This window comes from Trachemys scripta, chromosome 2, assembly GCF_013100865.1.
Source record: "Trachemys scripta elegans isolate TJP31775 chromosome 2, CAS_Tse_1.0, whole genome shotgun sequence".
NCBI lineage: Eukaryota > Metazoa > Chordata > Testudines > Emydidae > Trachemys > Trachemys scripta.
The window spans coordinates 121,749,225-121,759,786 of NC_048299.1; the positions used below are offsets into that span (position 1 = coordinate 121,749,225).

Below are 10,562 nucleotides of genomic sequence, written 5' to 3' on the forward strand. Positions count from 1 at the left end.
AACCTTACAAGTCCCCTGCACTCATGGCAGGACTAAGCAATAATTAGTCCACCCTTGACAAGTGATTGTCTAGCCTATTCTTAAAAACCTCTAATGACAGAGATTCCACAATCTTCTTAGGCAATTTGTTCCAGTGCTTAACTACCTGAACAGTGAGGAAGTTTTTCCTAATGTCCAACTTAAACCTCTCTTGCTGCAATTTAAGCTCATTGTTTTTCGTCCAATCCTGAGAGGCTAACGAGAACAGTTTTTCACCCTCCTTCTTGTAACAGACTTTTATGTACTTGAAAACTGTTATCGTGTCCCTTCTCAGTCTTTTCTTCTCCTAACTAAACAAACCCAATTTTTTTCCAATCTTTCCTCATAGGTCATGTTTTCTAGACCTTGAATCATTTTTATTGCTCTTCTCTGGACTTTCTCCAATTTCTCCACATCTTTCCTGAAATGTGGCATCCAGAATTGGACACAATACTCCAGTTGAGGCCTAATCAGTGCGGAGTAGAGCGGAAGATTTACTTGTCAAGTCTTGCTTACAATACTCCTGCTAATACATCCCAGAATTATGTTTGCTTTTTTTGCAACAGTGTTACACTGACTCATATTTAGCTTGTGATCCACTATAACCCCCTTTCCTAGGCATCCATTTCCCATTTTGTATATGTGCAATTGATTGTTCCTTCTTAAGTGGAGTACTTTGCATTTGTCCTTCTTAAATTTAATCATATTTACTACCGTCCATTTCTCCAGTTTGTCCAGATCATTTTGAATTTTAATCCTAGCCTCCAAAGCTCTTGCAACCCCTCTGAGTCTGGTATTGTGTGAAAACTGTATAAGTGTTCTCTCTATGCCATATCATCTAAATCAGGGGTGTCAAACTCAATTGCACAGGGGGCCAAAACTCAAAACTCGCGGGCCGAACAGTATAACCATTTATTTAACAGACTAAATATTTATGTTTTTTAACCATTAATATGAACCAAAATACAGGATATCATTCCAAAATAAATACATTTCAACTTAAAATATTTTGCTCTTCATAAAAAAATATCCTGTCAATACAATACATTCAAAATCTGTACATGCTGGAATATTAAAAAATCTGAAAATATAAATAAAAAATTGAATTTAAAGCAAAAGTATAATCATAACAAATCATAACATTCCATTTTCTTGTCCTATTTAGTCAGAGCCTGATACTTGGAGTCTTTTCTTTGCAACAAGTTCGTTTATGTTTGGGGTTAGGTTCTGTGTTGTGAAGATTCTCAGGATCGATTGCAGGTGTTCATCAGTGAGGCGACTCCTGTGTGACGTTTTGTTAATTTTCATCACAGAGAACAGCTGCTCGCACAGATATGTGCTGCCAAACATGGACAGGATTCGAGCCGCATGTTGGCGGAGCTGCGGCATCGCTTCAGGAATGAAGCGAGTGAACTGTGCTGGCCCCGCAGTGTCGTACTTTGCCTTCAGTGTCCCGTTACATTGCAGTTCTATCAGCTCCATCTGCATTTCTACAGGTGCGGTTTCCACATCGACTGCAAATGGGTTGCGAAGCAGCTCGAAGTTACTTTTCTGTGCCTCAAAGTCACTGAAGCGCTGTGCGAACTCAGTGCGCAGCGCGCTGAGTTTTTCAGCAAAGGTGGCATTTGGGAAAACTGTGGCACTTTCTTGGTTCCGTATTACTTGGCAACAGGGAAAGTGAGACAGGTTGCATTGGTGCATTTGTGTCTCCCATAAGCGCAGCTTCACTTGAAATGCCTTCACTGCATCATGCATATCGGTTATTATGTGCTCCCGTCCCTGGAGTTGAAGGTTTAAAGCGCTAAGATGCGACGTTATGTCAGCCAGGAACGCCAACTCACATTTCCACTTTTCATCCCGCAGAACTGTGCAGTCTTTCCCCTTACTGTCCATGAACTGGCAGATTTCCTCTCGCAGCTCAAAGTGTCTTTTGAGAACTTTTCCCCGACTTAGCCACCGGACCTCCGTATGATATGGCATATCGCCAAACTCGCTATCTATTTCCCGCAGAAAAGACTGGAATTGGCGGTGATTTAAACCGTGGGCTCTGATAAAGTTGACGGTTTGTGTTAGTGTTCATCACATGATCCATTTTTAGGACTTTAGCACTCAGCGATTCCTGGTGTATGATGCAGTGATACACTGTCAACTCACCGGCACAGTTCTCCTCCCGCATCTTTGAGCGCATCCTTCCCACCAGTCCATTTTTTTCACCACACATAGCAGGTGCGCCATCTGTTGTAAGTCCAACGAGTTTTTCCCACGACAGTTTCATGTCGGTTACACTTTGAAATACATTTCCAAAGATGTCTTCTCCTTTCGTTGTCCCGTGCATCGATTTAATGTCCAGTATTTCCTCTGTTACGCACAAATTGGAATCCACACCACGGATAAATATCGCCAGCTGTGCAGTGTCAGTCGCGTCAGTAGTTTCATCCACGGCAAGGGAGTATGCAACAAAATCTTTTGCTCTTTCAATCAACTGTGTTTTCAAATCAGTCGCCATCTCACAAACCCGATTAGCAACAGTGTTTCTGCTGAGGCTTACATTTGCAAACGCTCGCGTTTTATCTGGACAAAGGACGTCGCACACTTTCATCATACAATTCTTTACGAATTCCCCCTCGGTAAACGGCCGTCCTGATTTGGCGATCTCTTCGGCCACAATGAAACTTGCTTTCACAGCAGCTTCACTTTGTGATTTTGCTTTGGTGAAAAACGTCTGCTGGGATGTCAAATTCTTCTTCAACTCCTCTACCTTTTGTAGCTTCTGTCCTGCGCTCAGGTTTTTGAATTTGTTCTCATGTTTCGTCTCGTAGTGCCGTCTTAGGTTATACTCCTTCATTACAGCGATATTACTCCCGCAAAGGAGACACACTGGTTTACCTGCAATTTCAGTAAACATATACTCATTCTCCCACCGGCTTTGAAAGCCTCGGTTTTCAGAATCAATTTTTCTCTTGGCCATTGTTGGGGTCTAGCTTTGATTTGATATTAGCGTTGTATACATCAACAGACCGCGAACTTGAACCGCGGCTTGCCGTTGGCGGCAATTGCACTGCATCATGGGATTTGTAGTGTGTGTTATTGGGGCGTCATATCACAGGGCCATTAAAAACAGATATATAAAACGATTTCGCGGGCCGGATATAATTGTATGGCGGGCCGGATGTGGCCCGCGGGCCTTGAGTTTGACACATGTGATCTAAATCATAGATGACGATATTGAGCAGAACCGGACCCAGGACTAATCCCTGAGGGACCCCACTTTATATGCCTTTCCAGCTTGAGTGTGAACACTGATAACTACTCTCTGAGAACAGTTTTCCAACCAGGTATGCACCCACTTAATGGTAGCTCCATCTAGGCCAGGGGTTCCCAAACTTGGTTCGCGGCTTGTTCAGGGTAAGCCCCTGGCGGACCGCGAGACACTTTGTTTACCTGAGTGTCCGCAGGTACAGCTGCTCGCAGCTCCCAGTGGCCGCGGTTCACTGCTCCCAGCCAATGGGAGCTGTGGGAAGCGGTGGCCTGGCCCGCGCCGCTTCCCGCAGCTGCCATTAGCCAGGAACGGTGAACCACGGCCACTGGGAGCTGCGAGCAGGGCCGCCCAGAGGATTCAGGGGGCCTGGGGCAAAGCAATTTCGGGGGCCCCTTCCATAAAAAAATGTTGCAATACTATAGAATACTATATTCTCGTTGGGGCCCCTGCGAGGCCCGGGGCCTGGGGCAAATTGCCCCACTTGCCCCCCCCGCCCCCCGGGCGGCCCTGGCTGCGAGCCGCCATACCTGCGGACACTCAGGTAAACAAAGCGTCTCACGGCCCACCAGGGGCTTACCCTGAACAAGCCGCGAACCAAGTTTGGGAACCCCTGATCTAGGCTATATTTCCCTAATTTGTTTATGAGAAGTTCATGAAAGACAGTATTAAATGCCTTACTATAGTCAAGATAAATCATATCTACTGCTTACTCCCATCCACGAGGCTTGTTACCCTGTCAAAGAAAGCTGTTAGTTTGGTCTGACTTGATTGGTTCTTGACAAATCCATGTTGACTGTTACTTATCACTTTATTATCTTCTAGGTGTTTGCAAATTGATTGCTTGATTATTTGTTCTTTTATCTTTCCAGGTATTGAAGTTAAACTGACTGGTCTGTAATTCCCTGGCTTTTCCTTATTCCCCTTTTTATGGCACTATATTTGCCATCTTCCAGTCCTCTGGAATCTCTCCTGTCTTCCATGAGTTTTCAAAAATAATCACTAATGGTTCTGGTATCTCTTCAGTCAGCTCCTTGAGTATTCTAGGAAGTATTTCATCAGGCATTGCTGACTTGAAAACATCTAACTTGTCTCAGTAATTTTTAACTTGTTCTTTTCCTATTTTAGCTTCAGATCCTACCTCATTTTCACTGACATTCACTATGTTAGACATCCAGTCACCATCAACCTTTTTGGTGAAAACTGAAACACAAAAGTCATTTAGCACTTCTGCCATTTCCACATTTTCTGTTATTCTCTTTCCTCCTCATTGAATAATTGGCCTACCGTGTCCTTGGTCTTCCTCTTGCTTCTGTAACCCTTCTGCCCATCTAAGGTGGCAGCAACAAGGGCCAGGTTCTGTATCTAGGGGTTCCGTTTCAATAACGCAATGCAAAACCGGCTCAAGCCTCCACCCAGTGACCTGGGACAATTATATACCACCCCCTGGGTGCCTCTAAGAGGCCATACTTCCCCTCTTGCAAGCACAGAGTCTGAGTGTAGCAGAAAATGTTTAATAACATGAGGTAAACGACATCAGCATTAAATTGGAAAAACACCACAAACAGGATTCATAACACAAACCAGGAGCAAAAGACCCACCCCAGAAAATTGGGCTGTGTCCTTTCCCTTTGGTTCTTGAATCCAGCAACCCAAAAATCACCCAGAGTCCCAAAAGTCCAGCAACCCCCAAAGTCTCTGTCCCTGGTCAGTGCAGCCCCAGAGTAAAAGGGGGGGCACGCAGGGTGTTAAGGGGCACCTTATGTGATCCAAGGCTGGCCGGCCTTCTCTCCGTGGGGTTCCGCCGCAGCCTTCACCACGAGCCAGTCCACTTCCTGCCGTCCCACAAACTGCTCTGCTCTATGAGCTGCTCCGCTCACCGACCTGTGAGCCGCTCCAGCCGTCCCCGCAAGGCTCCGCGCCGCTCGCTGCTCCTCCAGCTGTCCCCGCAAACTTGCTCCACCAGCCACTTAGCAATATAGCTTCAGCACCCCCCCCCCCACTATTTAACACAGAAGTCAGTGATCTCAGCTCTTAATAACTTTAGCTCTTTTGTGATTTCAGCTCTTAGTGATTTCAGCTCATAGTAGGGGAGCCCCAGGGCTGGTGCACCATTGGCCCAAAGTGAATTCAGCTCAGCAGCCTGTAACTAGACTCTTAATGGAATCAAAGTTAGCTCTGACATTCAACAGTGGAGAGAAGCAGTGGTGCAATTGGTGTTTCAAGCCCTCAAAGGGGGCTCATACCATCAGGTACAAATACCTGCCCCCATCCTCTCTCCATTCACTGGGTTTTGTAACCCATGCCCCTTGTCTAGCAAGTGCTACTTAATTACTGGCGAGTCTCTCTGTCATACAACAGTTCCACTGGCCTTGATTCATCGAATCAAGGTAACAACACTTTATTCTTTCTGCCCCAATAACAGAGAAACTAGGGATCCCAGGAACCAGCCAAAGGAACCACTTTCAGTTGTTGTTGTCCCAGGCTAGGCGGGTAGGTGTGCCTATGCAAACAAGATCAGCCCCTGAAGTTCTTTTCAACCCTCACCATAATTCACCACCAGATGTCAGGGTAGAGCTTATCCTGACTCTGCTTACACTTCTAATATATTTGTAAAATGTTTTCTTGTTACCCTTGACGGCATTAGCTACTTTAATCTCATGTTGTGTCTTGGCCTTTCTAATTTTGTCCCTACCTGCTTGTTTTTTTGTATATTCATTCTTTGTAATTTGACTTAGTTTCCACCTCTTTTATGGTTCTTTTTTGAGTTTCAGGTCATTGAAGATCTCCTGGTTAAGCCAGCATGGTCTCTTGCCATACTTCCTATCCTTTCCTATGCAGTGGGATAGTTTCTTCTTGTGCCCTTAATAACGTCTCTTTGAAAAACTGCCAGCTCTTTTAAACTGTTTTCCCCTCAGATTTGCTTCCCATGGGATTTTACTTACTATCTTCCTGAGTTTGGTAAAGTCTGCCTTCTTTAAATCCATTTTCTTTATTCTAATGTTTTCCCTCCTACCATTCCTTAGAATCATGAACTCTCTCATTTCATGATCACTTTCACCCAAGCTGTCTTCCACTTTCAAATTCTCAACCATTTCCTCCCTATTTGTCAAAATCAAATCTAGAACAGTGTCTCCCCTAGTTGCTTTCTCCACTTTCTGAAATAAAAAATTGTCTCGAATACAATCCAAGAACCTGTTGGATAATCTGTTCCCTGCTGTTTTATTTTCCCAACAGATGTCTGGATGATTGAAGTCCCCCATCACCACCAAGTCCTGTGCTTTGGATGATTTTGTTAGTTGTCTAAAAAAAGCATCATCCACCTCCTCTTCCTGGTTAGGTGGTCTGTAGACCCCTACTATGTTTTTACCTCTTTTATCCTTACCCAGAGACTTTCATGAAATCTGTCTCCTATATCATCTGGACCTCAGTCCAAGTGTATACATTTTTAATATATAAGGCAACACCTCCTCCCCTTTTTCCATGTGTGTCCTTCCTGAGCAAGCTGCACCCTTCTGAACCAATATTCCAGTCATGTGTATTATCCCACCAAATCAGTGATGCCAAGTATGTCATAGTTGTGTTTATTCACTAGTATAATCTGGGTAGAGACATCCATGGTCAGATTTTCTGTCTGGATACAGGTGCAGGTGGAGGAGACAGGAGCCGCATTGGCACTGGCGATGCGGCCTTTCCTAACTATAGTGATTAGTCTCACTTCCTCTCAAACTTCAGTTTGTTGTTCCCTGTTGTCTAGTTCCCCTGGGTAACTTCGACTCTGGCTTTTAAGCCCTGGTTTCCTAGGTCAGCCCTACTTCCTCCTTAATCATATAGGGGGAGGTGATCACAAGGCTGATTGAGGATGATCAAAGATGATCAAGGGAACAAAGGCTCAAACAGTCCCCAAATACACAATCCCATCTGTAAATTGTCTGCTGTATTTAGATTGTAAACTGTTATGTATAACAGGACTTTGTCATCAGCCCTGTTTGTAAAGTAGTTGTCAGATTGTTAGTGTTATAAAATAGTAATTAATATCACTACCATTGTGAACCTTGTAGTTGACTGGACTGTAACACTGGTCTACAATTTTTGAGAAGTCTTCTGCTTCAGAGATAAAATGTGCTATTTATTATGTATTTTGATGTGCTGAATTCAAATATGACAATTAAAACAACTGGCTACTGTTTCTAAGATATTTAAGTTTTTACATTTTATGTCTATGTATATTGTGTAGATAGAGTTTTAATCATAAATTGTAAACCTAGGTCTTTTCATGTGTTTATGGTTGCTTTACATGATAATATTTCACCTGTCCTGTTTATGTAACACTTTAAAAATCAGCAAAAGGGTTATATAAATAAAATTTATTATGAAACAAAAGGCAAAAACCTATTATATACACAGTTTAGTCCTATTCAGTGTCTACTCAGCGCTTCTTGGCTTGTCTCTTGTATTCATTAAATGGAGCATCTCTTGTCACTGTCCAGCAATAGTCTGCAAGCATTGATGGGCTCCATTTGCCCTGATAGCGTTTCTCCATTGTTGCAATGTCCTGGTGAAATCACTCGCCGTGCTCGTCGCTCACTGCTCCACAGTTCGGTGGAAAAAAATCTAGATGAGAGTGCAAAAAATGTATCTTTAGTGACATGTTGCAACCAAGGCTTTTGTATGCCTTGAGGAGGTTTTCCAGCAACAACCTGTAGTTGTCTGCCTTGTTGTTTCCGAGAAAATGTATTGCCACTAACTGGAAGGCTTTCCATACCGTCTTTTCCTTGTCACGCAGTGCATGGTCAAATGCATCATCTCGAAGAAGTTCACGAATCTGAGGACCAACAGACAACTTCCTTTATCTTAGCTTCACTTAACCTTGGAAATTTTCCACGGAGGTACTCGAAAGCTGTTTGTGTTTTGTCAATGATCTTGACAAAGTTCTTCATCAGACCCAGCTTGATGTGTAAGGGTGGTAACAAAATCTTCCTTGATTCAACAAGTGGTGGATGCTGAACACTTTTCCTCCCAGGCTCCAATGACTGTTGGAGTGGCCAATCTTTCTTGATGTAGTGGGAATCTCTTGCATGACTATCCCATTCGAAGAGAAAACAGCAGTACTTGGTGTATCTAGTCTGCAGACCAAGCAAGAGATCAACAACCTTCAAATTGCCATGACGCTGCCACTGATGTTGGTCATAGTTTATGCAGCTCAAAAGTTATTTCATGTTGTCATAGGTTTCCTTCATATGGACTGCATGACCAACTGGAATTGATGGCAAAACATTGCCATTATGCAGTAAAACAGCTTTAAGACTGGTCTTCAATGAATCAATGAACAGTCTCCACTCATCTGGATCGTGAACGATGTTGAGGGCTGCCATCACACCATCCATGTTGTTGCAGGCTACAAGATCACCTTCCATGAAGAAGAATGGGACAAGATCCTTTTGATGGTCACGGAACATGGAAAGCCTAACATCACCTGCCAGGAGATTCCACTGCTGTAGTCTGGAGCCCAACAGCTCTGCCTTACTCTTGGGTAGTTCCAAATCCCTGACAAGGTCATTCAGTTCACCTTGTGTTATGAGGTGTGGTTCAGAGGAGGAGGATGGGAGAATATGTGGTTCCTGTGACATTGATGGTTCAGGATCAAAAGTTTCATCCTCTTCCTCGTCTGACTCAAGTGAGAATGATTCTGGTGCATCAGGAACCGGCAGTCCTTCTCCGTGGGGTACTGGGCGTATAGCTGATGGAATGTTTGGATAATGCACAGTCCACTTTTTCTTCTTTGACACACCTTTCCCAACTGGATGCACCATGCAGAAGTAACAATTGCTGGTATCATCTGTTGGCTCGCTCCAAATCATTGGCACTGCAAAAGGCATAGATTTCCTTTTCCTGTTCAACCACTGGCGAAGATTTGTTGCACAAGTGTTGCAGCATATGTGTGGGGCCCACCTCTTGTCCTGATCTCCAATTTTGCAGCCAAAATAAAGGTGATAGGCTTTCTTAACCATAGTGGTTATATTACCCTTTTGTGATGCAAAAGTCACTTCACCACAAACATAGCAGAAGTTATCTGCACTGTTCACACAAGTACGAGGCATCTCTGCTCACTTTGGTTAAACAGAAATGTGTCCTTTTGCAAAATCAAACACTGACAAATAAGAGAGCATGACACTGTATGATTTCTAGAGCTGATATAGGGCAATTTGTTCAGCAGAGTGATGTAAGCTTCATTATGATTGCATCATCCATGACTTCTAGAAATAACATGATGCAATTCATATCATGTATAACGCAATACCAACTTCAGATTGCATCATTCATTGTTTTGCCTAAAAAGCAAGTACTGTCCAAACCCAGTCATAGATTTAATCATAGATCCAGTCAAAGATGTATTTTAGTCATTTCTGGTTTAAATTGAGATCCCTTCCCTTTATAACTCACTTATCCTCCGCCATTCCCAAGTCAAGGGTCGTATATACTGACCCAATAGCATATCTTGAAAACTAGAGCCAATCAACAATTTTAAGCATCATTTTCGTTCTCAGTGACCCAGAATTAGTAAAGTTTGACTACATTTATTTCAGAAGCATTTTGGCTGTAGAGCAGTGTAATAACTGGAACCTAACTAGATGAAAGAAGAAATAAGAGTTGTTACTGTCATTCCATTTTTTTTCTTTAAACTGTCATTTTAATCAGTTCTAGGATCAAATAATGATTCTTACTTCATTTGATTAAAGTGAAGCTGCAAATTAAATTTGTCTCTTAGACCTTAATACTCTGCAATAATGAAATCTATGCCTTTCAACCTGTGGTGATGACAGAGCCTGCATATAGTTTGTGAAACAGAGGAAGCTCATTTGTCTCAGGGCTGGTTTGCTTTCCAGGGTAAGAGCTTCCAAAGACCTATGCATCTTCCATGATGACTATATTATTTGCTGTTTGTTTCCCAGGCTGAGTAACAGGCTGTAAAAGATCCTTTGCAAAAAAAAAAAAAAAAAAAGTGGGGGGAGTATATTATTGCTATGTTGTGTTCCACGTTTCTTTTCTTAGAATACAGTGTGATACAAAGCTCTTAAACAAGATATTTTGTTGAATTATTTTAACAGCTCTGTACCTTTAAATGTGCTTCTTAAAGAAGGCTTCATTGGATCATCAAGTATATTTTGTTTTGATAAATAGAAAGTGCATTCATTTAACAGATCTGAACTGTATTTTTCATCCTGATTTATTCCAGTTGCAGGTACTTAAGCACTGAATAATTGAAATACTGAATACCAAACCCCAT

At 42.7% G+C, this 10,562-nt stretch overlaps 1 pseudogene; it reads right to left on the reverse strand.

Moving 5' to 3' along the window:
* Positions 1-906: 906 nt before the first annotated feature.
* LOC117872749 lies at positions 907-3,228 on the reverse strand (annotated as a pseudogene).
* Positions 3,229-10,562: the final 7,334 nt, after the last annotated feature.